General features: G+C 37.1%; 1 protein-coding gene and 1 pseudogene across 10 annotated transcripts in view; both read right to left on the bottom strand.

The window, feature by feature from the left end:
- The window catches only part of MAP4K3 (mitogen-activated protein kinase kinase kinase kinase 3), a 187,146-nt gene that overhangs the window by 130,104 nt on the left and 39,691 nt on the right, over positions 1-17,351 (bottom strand). The window lies entirely within an intron of this gene.
- LOC114671986 (U6 spliceosomal RNA) lies at positions 13,036-13,132 on the bottom strand (annotated as a pseudogene).

The following is a 17,351-nucleotide window of genomic DNA, read 5'->3' as shown; positions in this document are numbered from 1 at the left end:
AGTTCATTTTTTAAAAAGGAGAGCAAGAATAGAAATTATAAAATATTAACATGTATAAAGTTAAAAATTTTGAATTCAGAATTAGTAACATAAAATGTTCATACTTGTTAAGGGCAGAAAACAGGATAAAATATTCTAAGCAGCTAGATCTAGTCTGCTGCAACACTGATCTGACCACCATTCTTCAAACGCTCCCACAGCGATGTTCTCACCATGCTGTTCTCGACTTATAACTCCGCAAGAGTACACATCATTGCTTTAAAGACAAAAATCCAAATTCCCTGTCAGAGTATTTAAAGCTTTCACTAAATACAGCACTTTTTATAAGAGCTTTACTGGGACAGAATCCACATACCATTAAGTACACCCTTTCACGGTGTATGATTCAGTGGTGTTTAGTATATTCAGAGTTATGTAATTATACTAACTAATTTTAGAACATTTTCATCACCTCAAAAAGAAACCCCAGAACCATTCACAGTCACTACCTATTCTTCCACCTCTCAATCCCTGGCAACCACTAATCTACTTTCCATCTCTATGGATTTGACTACTGTAAACATTTCATGTAAATGGGATCAAGTAATACGTGGTCCTTTGTGACTGTGGTTTCTTTCACTTGGTGTAATGTTTTCAGGTTCATCCATGTCTCAAACTCATTCATGTGTTCCTGTCAAACAGTAGTCCATTGTATGGAAATGCCATATTTGGGTTGTTTCCACTTTTTAGCTATTATGAATAATGGTGCTATAAACATCAGCATACACATTTTTGTGTGGACCTGTTTTCAATTTTCCATTTGAATATCTTCTTTGGAGAACTGACTATTCAATTCTTTGTCCATTTTAAATTCTTTTTAAATTGTTAACTTGTAAGAGTTCTTTATATATATTCTGGATATAAATCCCTTATCAGTCACATGATTTGCAAATATTTTCTCCCATTCTGCAAGATTTCTTTTCATTTTCTTATGGGTATCCTTTGAAATACAAAACTTTTTCATTTTGATGATGTCCAACTTAATTAATTTTTGTTTCTTGTGTTTTTAATGTTGCAGCTAAGAAACATTTGCCTAACCCAAGGTCACAAATACTTTTTTCCTACTTTCTTTTCTAAGAGTTCTAAGTTATACAGTTTTCTTAAATTTAGGTCTATAATCTACTTTGAGTGAGTTTTTATACTGTGTCGGACAGGGCTTCAGTTTCATTATTTTGCCTGTGGATATGAAATTGTGAAATACTACATTTTAATCTGGCCCCCATCTATATTTCTAGTCACTCCCTAACTTGTACTTTATCCTCTGGCCAAACTAAACAACTTGCCATTTCCCAAAGCTATCCACGCTTTTATTCCAGGTCCCTCCCCTGGCCTAACAAAAATCCTTTGAAGCTCAGCTTAGGCTACCACCACTTCCCACAAGCCTTTTCCTGACCTTGGTCCCACACCTTACTTCAGTATACACATCCCGCACCACATACTCCCACAGATTCTGGGTAACCTTTCTAAAATGAAAATGGACTGGTGAGGAAAATCCTACAGGTCTAGACTGATCTCTGCTTAGAGGGGCTCTTGGAAAGTACCAACTTTCAAAGCTGTACCAGAATTTAGTTTGATTCAGTGAGCCTTTTAGAGGCCATTCAGATTGCAACTAGTTTTGGGAAGAATTTTTCTGAGATGATTTCATGCTGATTGGGGAATTATCTCCAACTATCAGAAAGGCATTCCTTGAGAGTGAACTGAAGGTTAACAACACATTCAAGCAGCAATCATTAAGAGCCAAAAAATGTGCTAGGTGCTATATAAAATGGGTTAGAAACAATCATTATTAGTAAAACATCTGACCATCATCTACTATGTATTGAGCCCCTTGGAGTACTGAAACCTTACTATACAGAAGGGGATGTCCAATGTGAATATGAATCTAAGTCTAAATGACAGCTAACAACATTTAGTCCTGGCTCTGCCAGTAACCAGCAATGGGATCTAAGTAAGTAATTTCCCTTGTGTCTTCTTCCTGACCCCTCTGCCCACAATTTAAAGACATTAAGGTGAAAATAGGCTATTTCTAAGATTCCTTCTAACTCTAAAAGTCAATGTTTATATAAAATAATTTCAGCCTAAATCAACAGATTCCAAATACTGAATCAGATAGCCGGTTATATAAAAATCATACAAGGAGTTTAAATACAAAACAAAACAATAACAAAATATTGCTATAAATTCTGAATTCTAGGTCAAGTGATTAAGAATGGGACCCAGGATTCTATATTTTAAGCTACTGAGGTACTGCTGATACACAACTAGGTTTGGGGATCCAGTTTAAAGCTCTACGTTACTGACTTTTATAAAATGTAACTACCAACTTGTAAGCCTGAAAAGGTATTACAGGAATGACTGCATGAAGGTGATACCATTTTTGCAGAGGTTTGAAAAGATGGCCTGAATTACGAAAAACACAGAAAAGGGATGGGGGAAAGGGCACAGAAAGAAAAGCATGAGCAAAGGCTTGGGGACAGAAAATAGAGACTATTTTGAGTGTACCAGGCTAGCCAAACCTCAGGGTACCTCCCATTGAACTACTCCCTTTCCGAAGAAAATGGATAACCCATACTCACTGCTGAAGGGATGGTTTCATGTTCGCTTTCCCATAGTTGATTAGACTAGGCGTATTAGTCCGTTCTCATGCTGCTTTTAAAAGGAACTGCCTGAGACTGGGTAATTTATAAAGGAAAAAGGTTTAATTAACTCACAGTTCCACAGGGTTGGGAGGCCTCAGGAAACTTATAAGCATGGCAAAAGGAGAAGCAAACACGTCCTTCACGTGGCAGCAGGAAGGAGAAGTGCCAAGCAAAAGCGGGGAAAGCCCCTTACAAAACCATCAGATCTCATGAGAACTCACTATCATGAGAAGAGCAAGAGGGTCATCACCACCATGATTCAATTACCTCCCACTAGGCTCCTCCACAACATGTGGGGATTATGGGAATTACAATTCAAGATGTAATTTGGATGGGGAAAACAGCCAAAACATGTCATTAGGTATGTGTCCACTACAAGGGCAACCAATTCATAGGAAAACTGATGGAATGACATTCATCTCTGGTTTGCCCAGAGTACTCCTGGTTATGCCTATTGTACCAGTAAAATTATTAATAGTGCCTGTGTTCACTCTTAAAACAATTAAAAATTTATTAAATTTGGATGGTAAATTATAAGGTTACTCTACCAATAAATCCTGAGCTGACATGAAAATAGGAAACAGGGCAAATTCTCTGAAATAGGGATCAGCAAACATGTCTATTTTTCTAAATAAAGTTTTACTGGTGCACAGGTGGTGGCTCATGTCTGTAATTCCAGCATTTTGGGAGGCCAAAGGGGGCAGATTGCTTGAGCCCAGGAGTTCGAGACCAGCCTGGGCAACATGGTGAAAACCTGTCTCTACAAAAAATACAAAAATTAGCTAGGCTTGGTCTCGGTGATATGTGCCTATAGTCCCAGCTACCCGGGAGGCTGAAGTGGGAGGAGGATCAATTGAGCCCAAGCGATCAAGGCTGTAGTGAGCTATGATCACACTATTGTTCTCAAGCCTGGGCAAAAGAACAAGACCAGTCTAAAAAAATTAAAATTAAAATTAAAAATTAAAAAAATTCAATAGCAGAGTTGAGTAGCTGAGACAGAGGCCATATGGCTCACAAGGTCTTAAGTATTACTATCTGACCCTTTATCGACAAAGTTTGCTGATCCTTGCTTTAAAACAGCACTGTCAGCCGGTCGTGGTGGCTCACACTGGGCATGGTGGCTCACGCCTGTAATCTCAGCACTTTGGGAGGTCGAGGTGGGCAGATCACCTAAGGTCAGGAGTTCGAGACCAGTCTGACCCGTATGAGGAAACACCACCTCTGCTAAAAATACAAAAATTAGCCAGGCGTAGTGGCATGCACCTGTAATCCCAGTTACTCGCAAGGCTGGGACAGAAGAATTGCTTGAACCCAGCAGGCGGAGGTTGCAGTGAACCGAGATCGCGCCATTGCACTCCAGCCTGGGCAACAAGAGCAAAACTCCATCTCAAAACAACAACAACAACAACAACAACAAAACAAAACCCAGCACTGTCCAAAAGAACTTTCTACATTGATGGAAATGATCTGTATCTGCACTATCCAATACATTAGCCCCATACCACATGTACCTATTGATCACTTAAAATATGGCCAGTGCAAGTGAAAAACTGAATTTTGTTTAATTATACGTGCGTATACAATGAAATATTTAAAATTTGGAGTTTTTAATTTTTTTAACTACCAGACAATAAAATGGATTTTTAAAGATACAGTTCTAGTAATTTAAACACATATATTAGATTATGTAACCACCACCACCACCACCACCACCACCATCAGGAAATAGAAAAGTTCCATCACTGCAAAAACTCCAATGGAAGTCATAATCCTCCCTAAACCCTGGAAACACTAACATGTTCTCTATGACTATAGTTTTTCTTTTTGAGAATGCCATATAAATTCATTCATTATATAACATCTTGAGACTCTTCTTTCACCAAGTTGTTGCATATATCATTAGTTTATTCCTTTTTATTGCTGAGTAGTGTTCCACTGTATAGATTTACCACAGTTCATCCATTTACCAGTTGAAGGATATCTGGGTTGTTTTCAGTTTTTGGCAAATACGGGAAGAGCTGCTGTAAACATTTGTATACAGGTTACATAAGTACCCAGGAGTGGGACTAGATCATATCATATGGTAGGTATATGTTTAACTTTATAAGAAACTGCCCAACTTTCTACAGTGACTGTACCATTTTTCATTCCCAGAAGCAGTGCACGGTGGGGTTGCACTTGCTTCACATCCTTGCCAAGAGTTGGCATTGTATTTATTTCAGCCATCCTAATAGGTATGTAAATGCTATTTCATGGTGGTTTTAGTTTGCATTTCCCAGATGATTGATGATGCTCTTAGTCTATTCATGTGCTTACCTGCCATCCTTTGATAAATTGTTTTCCAGTCTTTCGTCCATGTTTTAATTGGAATATTTATTTTCTTACTGATGAGTTATGAGAGTTCTTCATATATATGTATTCTATATATGAGTCCTTTGTCAGATATATGATTTGCTATTTTTTTTTTTTGAGACGAAGTTTCAGTCTTATTGCCCAGGTTGGAGTGCAATGGCACAATAGTGGCTTACTGCAACCTCCACCTCCTGGGTTCAAGCGATTCTCTGGCCCCAGCCTCCCAAGTAGCTAAGAATACAGGCATCTGCCATCACACCTGGTTGATTTTTTTTGAATTTTTAGAAGAGATGAGGTTTCACCATGTTGGTCAGGCTGGTCTCGAACTCCTGACGTCAGGTGATCCACCCACCTTGGCCTCCCAAAGTGCTGGGATTACAGGCATGAGCCACTGCGCCCAGTCAAATGTTTTCTTCAGTCTGTAACTTATTCTTCATTCTTGTTAACAGTGTTTTTTTGCAAAATTTATGAATTGAATTGTGCTCCCTACCAAATTCATATGTTGAAGTCCTAACCCCTAGTACTTTAGAACGTGACTATATTCAGAGGAAAGGCATTTGAAAAGGTAATTAAGGTTAAATAAGTTATATGGATGGGCCCTAATCCAACAAGACTGATATCCCTTTAAGAAAAGGAAGAGATACCAGAGATATACATGCATAGTGAAAAGGCCATGTAAAGATACACCAAGAAGGCCACCATCTGCAAGCCAAAGAGAGACGCTTCAGGAGAAACCAACCCTGCTGGCACCTTAACCTTGGACTTCCAGCCTCCAGAACTATGAGAAAATAAATTTCTACTGTTGAAGCCACCCAGTCTGTGTCATTTTGTTATGGCAGCCCTACCAAACAAATACACAGAGCAAAGGTTTTCATTTTTGATGCAGTCCAATTTATCAATAGTTTTCTTTTATGAATTGTGCTTTTGGTATCATGTCCAAGATCTTTTTGCTTAACTCCAGGTCACAAATATTTTCTTCTAAAAGTTTTATGTTTTTACATTTAGTTTTATAATACATTTTGAGATAATTTTTTGTGTAAGGTGTACAGTTTAGGTTTAGGTACATTTTTTTGCATGTATGTGTCCAACTCTTTCTTATCATTTGTGGAAAAGTCAATTTTCCTTTCATTGAATTGACTTCCACCTTTGTCAAAAATGAATTGGCTATATTTGTGTAGATCTATGTCTGGACCCCATGTTGATCTATATTGATCTACTAATCGTGTGTTTATCTCTTACCTACACTATACAGTCTTGATTAGTGTAATTTTTTTGGTTTTGTTTTTTTTGAGACAGAGTCTCACTCTGTTGCCCAGGCTGGAGTGCAGTGGTACAATCTCGGCTCGCTGCAACCTCCGCCTCCTGGGTTCAAGTGATTCTCCTGCCTCAGCCTCTTGAGTAGGTGGGACTACAGGTACGCCACCATGCCTAGCTAATTTTTGTATTTTCAGTACAGATGGGGTTTTGCCATGTTGGCCAGGATCATCTTCAACTCCTGACCTCAAGGAGATCCACTCACCTTGGCCTCCCAATCCCAAAGTGCTGGGATTACAGGCATGAACCACACAGGCCTGGCTGATTACTGTAGTTTTATAGTAAATTTTAAATTTACAATCACAGTAATTTTGTGATTCCTCCAACTTTTTCTTTTTCAAAGTTGCTTTGGCAACAAAGGTCCTTTGCCTTTCCATATAAATTTGAGTCAGCTTGTCTGTTAAAAAAAAAAAAAAATCTGTTGTTGGGACTTTTATTTGGAAGTACATTAAATCTATAGATCAGTTTGGAAAGAACTGACATATTTACTATGTGGAGTCTTCCAATCCATGAACACGGCTGGCAGGTGGCAGGTGTCTCTGTTTATTTAGATTTTGATATCTTTCATCAGTGCTTTGCAGTTATCAGCATACAGATCCTATACATAATTTCAATTTTAAAAGCCACATGTGGCTAGTGATAACTGTATTACATGGCACAACTCTAAAATGTCTGAAACTGGAAGTACTGAGAAATAGCACCACCATGCAATGTAACTCACTGTGAAACCATGCTACATGCCAGTGTCACAGCACGCAGGGCTTTGGGCATAAAGTGAAGTTTTGAAGAAACAGAAAAGATGCAATGAAGAGACAATCAGTAAAGAGCAAAGAACTCAACAGGTGGAAAGAGAAAATCACGAGACCATGAGAAAAGGGCAGATCTCCAAGCTGCCTTGAGTTCCTGACAACTTTCTAGTTCCATATATCATGTATCTTTACAATAGCCTCTCTTTTCTTAAGTTAACTTGAATGGCTCTTTGTTTCTTAAAACCAGATAATTAAAGATCTACATTTCTAGGACTACATAGTCCTAATTAAAACAAAACAAAACAAAAACAAAAACAAACAAACAAACAAACAAAAAACAAAAAAAAGATTGAGGCTATCATTAACTTTCAAAAAATGCACTTAGCAGATAATAATTGGATATCGACATGGAAAATAAACTGTGAGTAATAGGCATACAGACAGTTCCAATATATCAGCAATTTGTATTTCAAAGTTTAATTCTGAATTTTGGAATTCAAAAATGGACCTGTTCCATATCAGTAACACTTCTAAATGGTAACTGGCAGACCAAACCAGTAATATGGATAAAACTTAACAGTAGCACTGAGTTTGGGAAAGGATAAGAGATCAGGTAGCCAATTCCAACTTTGCACTAAAGAAGCGATAGCAGCAGCATCTCTAGCCCAGTGGTACTCAGACCCCAATGGGCATAAACATCTTCCAAGATTTCACTTTCGAAAATAAGTTAGACTAGATATAAAATATCCTTCCATTACAAATATCTGGAAATAGTAGACAAGATACAACAAACACTCTTTTACATGTACTGCTGAACTCACAAGCAAAGAAATTCATAGGTGGCACAAAGAGATGTAGTATAAACAGCTTTTAAAAATCTATTAAATGTATTTACTGAATAAAATCAGAGCTGTAAACAAAAGTTCAAGCCATGACCTTAGATTAAACTTGGAATCTAGGGACTTCAGTTTTGATTTTTATTAGATGTGAAAGCTGAAATTGAGACCACTGCATAAAACCAGCAATGCCCTTGAAGAGTCACTCCCCATAGGTAGGTTGGGGAAAAGGGCTCTGTCCACAACAGGCAACTTGTTCAAATCAGGCCTTCACTAGAACCGAAGTATCTTCCCCGGAAATCCATAATTACAAGCCTGCCCCCAGTTAAGTATAGGGTTAAAATTTACACTGATTTCGAGGGCCAGGAGCCTCAAGTCAAGAAATAAATTTAAGTTGTTTCTGGGTTGGTGGTAACACAAGGCACCTGGCAGAGGGAGAAACAAATTCTCTGTAGATAAACACATCTTATACCCATACTCCAAGAAATTACTATATAATATTATTAGACAGATATGAGCTTAAAACAAAATTATCAAGCACAAAAGGAAACAAACCACCAGAGCAGTAAAAACTATGAAAAACCAAATTAAATTCACAGAAGTTAAACTTTAGGAATTAAAAGATACATAACATTACAATCAAGTACGCTTTAAAAGTTTAAAGAAATAAAACAAGGTATGAAATACATAGGTCAGATTTTTTTAAAGTTAACACTAGAAATAAATACATGGGTCAGACACAAGAGGTTAACAAAAATGACTTGGCAGACAGGATAAAAAGAACAAAACAGAATTTCTAGAAATAAAAAATGAAATTAAAAACCTAACTGGCGTACACAGACATAAAATTAGACAAAATGGCAGATCTGAAGCAGCAAAGAGAGCAAGAGATAGAATGAGAGATTAAGAGACACGAAGACTAGAACAAGAAGATATAACATACATCTAACAAAACGAGGAAGGAAGAGAGAACCAATATTTCAAGAGACAGTGGCTGAAATTTTTCCAGAATGGGTAAAAGACATAAAACCTCAGATTCAGGAGACACAGTTTCAAGGAGAGGAAATAAACAAGAAATCCACATCTAGACACACTACAGAAACCGCAAAAAAACTAAATAAAAAGAAGTGATCTTTAAAAGCACTCAGAGAGAAGAATCAGATTATCTACAAAAGAACAACAATTAGACTTTTTCAGAGAAAAAAGAAAGCCAGAAAGACTGTAGAATATGGAGCTGAAAAAAAGTTAAGTCAATCTAGAATTATATTCTCAGGTAAAACTTCATTCAATAAATAGGGCAAAATAAAGACATTTTCTAACAAACACCAAGGGTTCACCGCCAAAAGATGTGCAATAATATTCTTCTAAAAGATGTATTTCAGGATGAAAAAAGACTCAGAAGGAAAGTTTAAAATGCAAGGAGTATCAAAAAAACTAGCAATCTTCGGTACAGATAAACACTGATGACTGCAAAAAACAGTAATGTCTATGCAATTTTTTAAAAACTAGAACTCAAATATGGAGCAGAATACCATGGAAATGGGAAGGTGGAAGTACAGTTAAATTGCTCTAAAGACTTTATACAGTTTGGGAAGTGGACAGAGTTAGTGAATAGTTTGCAGTCTTAGGTTAGGTATGTATATTAAATTATTAAAAGCAACATCTAGAATAATGAAAGTAGTATACAACAGTGATTCTTAACTGAGGATACTACCCCCATAAAAATGGAAAGGAGGTGTCTGGAAATGTGGAGGGACATTTTGGGTTGTCTCAATAACTGGGGATGATAATAGCATTTGGTAGGTAGGACCCAATGATTTTAAAAGTCCTGTTGTGCCTTCAGAGTGCCACACGATAATCCTGGCCAAAATGCCCATAGCACCTACACTGAGAAATACTGTATACACCTACCAAAAAATGAAATTTAAACAACTCAGCATGGAAATTAAACAACTCAATACAAACCACTTGTAGATCTGCTTTAAATCACAGAGTCTTGGCTTCTACACCACACAGATTCTGAATCAGCAGACCTGAGGTGAGCCCCAGGAACCTATGGTTTTAATACCACTCAAGTGACTGATTCAATCAACAGTCTATCAGTCACACTTGAGAAACACCATAGTCTAATAAGGGTGAAATGGTAGATGAATGGTGTTTAAGGGACTCCCATTTCAGCGAGAGGCACTGGAGGAAGGGATGCCCAGGGCTGAGAAAAAGTCTAGTAACAGGGAGTAGGTGGTGGCAGAAATTCATATACATATATCATTAAGTGTCCCCAAACCAGAAACTGGAGATCAGAAGAAAAAGCACTTTTCTAAGTTTAACAACAATATAAGTAGAGCAGTGCTTTACATAAAATTAAAAAAAAAATACTGAAAATGAAAATACAACAGGATAGTTCAGGCAAACATCAATAAAATAACTCAATCCACAACCAAAAAATCAATCACCCTATAAACACGATGGGAAAGTTTGTCTTCAGAAATCCTGCCCATACGCTGACCTACATACATCTCTTGAGTAATGACCTCATTCACCAATTTCTAACATCTGGGATATGACTGCCCTGGAGCAGCAGAATAGTACTTCTGAAATGTGTTACACATATTCTGGAAAAAAAAAAAGAGTTCTTGGTTACGTATTAGAAATAATACATACTATAGGCCAGGTGCGGTGGCTCAAGCCTGTAATCCCAGCACTTTCGGAGGCAGAGGTGGGTGGATCACAAGGTCAGGAGATCAAGACCATCCTGGCTAACACAGTGGAACCCCGTCTCTACTAAAAAAATACAAAAATATTAGCCACGCATGGTGGCGGGCACCTGTAGTCCCAGCTACGCAGAAGGCTGAAGCAGGAGTATGGTGTAAACCCAGGAGGCGAAGTTTGCAGTGAGCCGAGATTGCACCATTGCACTCCAGGCTGGGTGACAGAGCAAGACTCCGTCTCAAAAAAAAAAAAAGAAAAAAGAAAAGAAAGAAAGAATACATACTATACTGTCCTCCTAGAGATCAACTGTGCACACCAGCACATTAAAAGATTCTGAAAGTTCTGTGGCAAAGAAAACCAATTACTTTTGTTTGACTCTTCATCTCCCACCATTATTTGACTAAGGACCCCTAAAAGCTCCCCAATTTGTTAGAAAATTTAGGATTTAGAAAAATACATTCACTTAAGTAAACACTGTCTATTCATTGCTATATCCTTGGCACCTTGAACAGTGCCTGAAAGACAACAGGTGATCAAAATATGTTTGCTGAATGAGTAATTAAAATCAGTTGTGTGCTGGTAAATGTTTAAAAACACAGCTTGGGGGAATGAAGGCAGAATGAGCATTGATTTGTAACATTTTCGTGGTGTAAACACTCCCACCAAGGCAGATCACAACTTACCAACCTGGCATTTCAGAACATGGAGTTGGGAAGAGATGCTCATAATCTCACTAGTACAAAAAGTCTCCTGGACATCACTGATTAAAATGTCAAAGTGGGCCAGGCGCAGTGGCACACGCCTGTAATCCTAGCACTTTGGGAGGCTGAGGCGGGCAGATCACGAGGTCAAGAGATGGAGACCATCCTGGCCAACATGGTGAAACTCTGCCTTTACTAAAAATACAAAAATTAGCTGGGCATGGTGGCATGTGCCTATAGTCCCAGTTACTCAGGAGGCTGAGGTAGGAGAATGGCTTGAATCCGGGAGATGGAGGTTGCAGTGAGCCGAGATCGCGCCACTCCACTCCAGCCTGGCAATAGAGCGACACTCTGCCTCAAAAAAATACAAAAAAAAAAATTACAGTGAAGCTTATTTAATGCAAATGCAGAATATCACTTCTCTAACCAGTATCCCTGGGGAATGAAGACTAAGTTTTCCAGATAATGGGATAAATGTTAAGTGAAAAATGCATATTTCTTAATTCAAAAAAGAAACATGGTACGCTTATTAAGTGTGTGGTACAAAATTTAACATTTTCTGTTAACTCAATATTGCCTATTATATAAATTATCTACAAAGCATCCCAAAGTGACGCTCTTAAATTAGACACATAAAGCTATTTGCTCCTATACTAAATCACGTTTTTAGCCTGGGGCCCAAGGCTGGGCTTCAGTGAGCCCAAGAGTTCCTGACACTGAACACAAACTGATACATCTTTATACTTCTTGCTGAGAAAAATGTTTACCGACTCCATTAGGTGTAATTATGGTCTGAATGGGTCCCTTAAAGCTCATGTGTTGGAAACGGAATCCCCAATGTAACAGTATTGGCAGGTGGGGTGACTGGGTCATGAGGCCAGAGAATGAATTAATGTCATTTCTGAGGAAGCAGGTTGTTTATCTTGAGACTGAGTTGGTTATAAAAGTGAGTTTGGCTCCCTTCTGCTCTCTCGATCTTCCACCCTTACCCTTCCACTTTCTGCCATGGGATGACACAGTACAAAGGCCCTCACCAGATGCCATCGCCATGCTCTTGGACTTTCCAGCGTCCAAAACTGTGAGCCAAATAAATTTGTGATCTTTATAAATTACCCAGTCTCAGGTATTCCATTATAACAGCATAAAATGGACTAAGACAGGTGTCCATAAGGTTAAGAACCACTTCTCTAAGTAAATCTGGACTGTTCTGCTTACTTAACTTGAGGCATTTTGGTTTTCTCCCTCTCTCTCATCAGGCTGTTAGTGGTTAATTCTTACTGACTGTGTGTACAGCATCCTTACTTCCAATTTGTTTTGAGTTGGAGAAACTGATAAGTGAGTTCATTAGAAAATGTTTTCATTAAATCACTGAGGACTTCACCTGTGAATGTAGAGAATAAAACACAAAAATGTACAAACTGGTGGCAAATATGTAAAATAAACAGAACGTTTACAAAGCTGATAGTAGTCCAGATTAAGTATATTATAAAAACACAACATATTCTACCCAATAAAATCTCTTATCTCCTTAGAAGCCTTTTACTTAAGATAATTTCCATCTTACAAGAGAATATACTTTTCAAATGTATCAGTCATAAAACTTAGAACCTATCCATTTCAGAATCCCATTTTTACCTGTAGTCATTACAATCTATCCATTTTTTTAAAAAAGCTATGTATAGCAAACTTCATTTTTTAAAATTTTAATTTTTTAAAATAATTTTTGTGCAGGGCCCATGCTAATCTTCTCTGTATCATTCCAATTTTAGTATATGTGCTCCCAAAGCGAGCACCAAACTACATTTTCTAAGATCACTTATGTTTAAATCTGGGGTGAATGAACCAATTTCTAGAATTTGTGCCTATTATTTGAGGGCTGGATCTGCACTTGACCTTTGGTATATGCAGCAGACTGGTTCCAGGACCCTTGAGCATACCAGAATCCACACTTGCTCAAGTCCCATAGCAGGCCCTGCAGAACCTGTGTATATGAAAAGTCAGCCATATATACATGGGTTTCACATTACACAAACACCAAGTTTGGTTGAAAAAAATCTGCATATGTGGACGTGTGTAGTTCAGGTTCAAGCCCGTGTTGTTCAAGGGTCAGTTGTACATCTTTCATTAAAATCAGTGAAATGACAAGGACATACATATGCTTTTTCATGATACAAAATTTCAAAGTAAATTAACTTTATTATATAACTAAGCTCCATCAAGGCTTTGAACATTACTCTTACAAAGCACTCCTAGCAATATTAGAAGCTTTTGTTGTGCTTTATAAAAATTTTTCTACCATTACTCCTCTCACTAAAAATATGCCTACTACAAGAGAATGACCAATATGAATACCACTGTTTTCACATTTCTCCTGTTCCCAAGACCCTTCAACAACATCTCATCTGCTTCTGTTACTGCTGGACCTTTACTTCAGTTACATTATAGTAATCTTGGGAGAAACATGAAGAAAGAGCCAGGGAAAGGCACAACAACTTCTAAGGACACGCTACACTACAGCAAGCCTCAAATGAGGACAGCTTGCTTTAAGGTCGCTTAAAGGGAATGGAGAGAAATGGTTTAAAATTCTACTTTATCCCAGGTTTTCCAGATTGTGGTTCTCCAGAACAAAAATTGACAAGGGTCACATTATTTTTTGCTTAAGTAATTATTTCCAAGAATAAATAGCTATGTTTTCTGTTGTGCTTTTAATCCAGAGGTGTCTAGAACAGTCCTCAAAGGAAGGGGTGATAGTGGAGGAGAGCAATTCCTCTCCACAGAGCCGGACCTGAGCTCACTTAGTCAGCCAAGTATCAAAACAGCATATGCACAAATAAGTTATAAAAGAGCTTGGCCAGATGGACAGGAAAAAGAAATGTAAGACCAGATTATGAAAAAACGAAGAGGGCCACTTCAGGGAATAAGATAGGCAGAATGTGGTTATGATGCCAAGGATAAGACTAAACAGAAAAAGGCCTGGCAGCAACTAGATCTTTGATAATAATGAGTTTCTATCACCCTTTGTCAGTGCTATATCCTCCTCCCACAGTTTCTTGAGACTGGCCTGGAAAGGGGCTTTCCTGTGTAACAGAAGGAATCTGAATCCATCAAACTCTCTAATTATTCTTCCAGAAATAGGAAAATCACAATTTAACTCTTAACATCTGAAACAAAAATGGAACGAAAGAATGATTCCACTATGACAGCAATTATTTTTAAGACCAGATAAAATACTAGTTCAGATACACACTGATGAAATTAAACAACCTTCCAGCATTCTAACATCCAGTTTAATTAAAAAAAAAAAAAAAAAAAGAGATGGATGCCATTGTTTCCACTCAAGAGATAACACCAACTCATAATGAAGTACTAATATCATAATGTGCAAGAAACCCACCTGCAAAGGGCTTTGCTGTATAAAAATTACCAGAGGAATTAAGCAACATAGCTTGCTGCTGACAAATCTAAGCGAGTATATAAAAAGTGGATTGTACCAAACAACCTACATGCACGTACACACACACATTTTTTAAATAATGGTTTTATTCAGGCTACACAGCAAGTATTAATAAGCTTTTCCACTATCTGATAATGCTGGCTTCTTTTTAATCTGAAAAAGAAAATGGAATGCTTCTGAAACTCTTCTCTTATACAATAGAGAAATTACATAATTTGACCTCATGAAGCTAAACTATCAGCTCCCTTTCTCACTATTAGGGTTAACTAATTTGTCTTCCTGCTTACTGCCTTTGTTCTTTTGGAATGAATGTAATTTCCCAAATATAAGACACTCCTATTATCCTATTTATCCATTACCATTTACTGTGACATAACAAAACTTTGTTTACTAAAACCCACTGTAGCACTCTACATTTCATTTTTCAATTTTCTCACACTCATTATTCAAAGAGTCAGACACTCAAATATGCTACATTATTAAGGGCTCTGGGAAACACTATCAAATAATTCTTTCCATCTGTTTAGTTAAAAGGAAGGGGAGAAACTGAGATTTCAATTACTCTTCAAAGCATTTTGATATATATGCTTTATTTAAAGCCTGAAAGCTTTAGTATACAAAAGACCAGAGCAGTTAAAAAGTTCAGGATGATAGATACAGCATTCATTATGGAGAATATATGTATACTTAAATATTCCAATATCAGGAAAAGGAGAAGGGAAATACAAATTTGGTTTTGGGGGGTTTTTGTTTGTCTGTTTTGAGACAAGATCTCACTCTGTTGCACCAGCTGGAATGTAATGGCCTCATCATAGCTCACTGCAGCCTCTGAACTGCTGGGTTCAAGCAATCTTCCTGCCTCGGACTCCGGAGCAGTTGGAACTACAGGCATGCACCACCACACCTGGCTAATTTTTAAATGTAGAAATGGGGTCTCATTATGTTGCCCAGGCTGGTCTCAAACTCCTGGCCTCAAGTGATCCTCCCACCTTGACCTCACGAAGTGTTGGGATTATAGGTGTGAGCCACTACACCTGGCCTACAAGTATTTGTATACTAATAGCTTAAGATTCCATAGTCCACTTAGGTAAAATAAGATAAAAGACAATTCAGTTTACATTTCTGAACTTCTACCAATATTTTTTACTCAAGACAATGTGCTTTAACTTCAAGTTCCAAATTTTTAACATATGAAAGTAAGTGCTTCTCATAAAATAATTTTAGCAAAAATACTAACCCAGAAACAGCATCTCTCTTCACCTCTTATAAGAGACCAAAGAGTCATTCTTACTACCTAAGGTAAATATATCTCAATTTAAGAGATCTATTACTTGATTTAAAAGACCATTTGCTTTTGAATGATTTAGTAGTATGTACTGACTATTATTAGACTTAGCTAAGTCGTAACACATACCAATAAATGGTTGGATTTCACATCCCCCTTGCCACAATCAATGACAACTTTTCATCAATTAAAAAACTTGAAATTTCGAGTCAAAATAAAGAAATGATTCTTTTCAAACTTGCTGAGGTTCATCATGCTACATATCTAAACCAGTAAAAATGGATACACCGTGTAATAGTCTCTCAACCAAGACTTCGGTATTAAAAAAAAAAAAAAATCCTATATAGTACTCACCAACTCCATAAAATGTGCTTTAAAACAATATTAAGAATTAGTGACTACAAACGTAAGAGAATTCAGTAAGCTAGTAACCTATAAAAAGAATATACAAAGATCGATAGTCTTCATATATACAACATATTATACAAACAACAGCAGAAGATATAAAGACTTCATTTCCAACAGCAACTAAATATTTGTATATTTTCACTTAGTAATGTGCAAACTTAAAGAAAACTTTAAAACCCTTTAAACAAATGAAAGTAGAATTGAATGAAGAGAAAGTTATAATCATATTCTTAGAGAGGCTAAACATCATAAAGGTATCAATTCTTCTTAAGGTATTATAATTTATACAAACCCAATAAAAGTATCCATTTTTTTCCTCCAGGAACTTAGAAAGGCTGATTCTAAAGATCTTATTGAAAAATAAACAAGCAGTAATTGCCAGGAAAACTATGAAAATGAGAAGCAATGAGAAAACAGCTCTAACAACATAATTTTATATGGCCTCAACAACTAAAAGTATACGAGTGGCAAATGAATAGACAGACCAGTGGGACAAAATACAAAGTCCGGAAATACACCCATATAAATAATTCTTAGAGGAGATAATCCAATGGAAAAACGGACAAGTATGTGAAAAAGAAAAGAAATACAAATGGCCCTTGAACATATGATAAGCTGAAAACAGAAATGCAAACAAAAACTATACAATGAGATAGTGTTTCTTATCAGGTTGGCAAAATCTGATTTAAGTCCAACCACTTGTCAAGCTGTAGGAAAAGGAGGGCATTCCAAGGACCTTCATATATTGCTGCTGAAATGCAAAATGCAAGATGTATATAAAGAGAATCCAATAATATCAATCAAAATTACAGATGCATGTACCCTTTCACCTAGCAAACACCCTTCTAGGAAACAAAAACACCAG

This window comes from Macaca mulatta, chromosome 13 (assembly GCF_049350105.2).
Source record: "Macaca mulatta isolate MMU2019108-1 chromosome 13, T2T-MMU8v2.0, whole genome shotgun sequence".
NCBI lineage: Eukaryota > Metazoa > Chordata > Mammalia > Primates > Cercopithecidae > Macaca > Macaca mulatta.
This window is presented reverse-complemented; position numbering and strand designations above follow the sequence as displayed.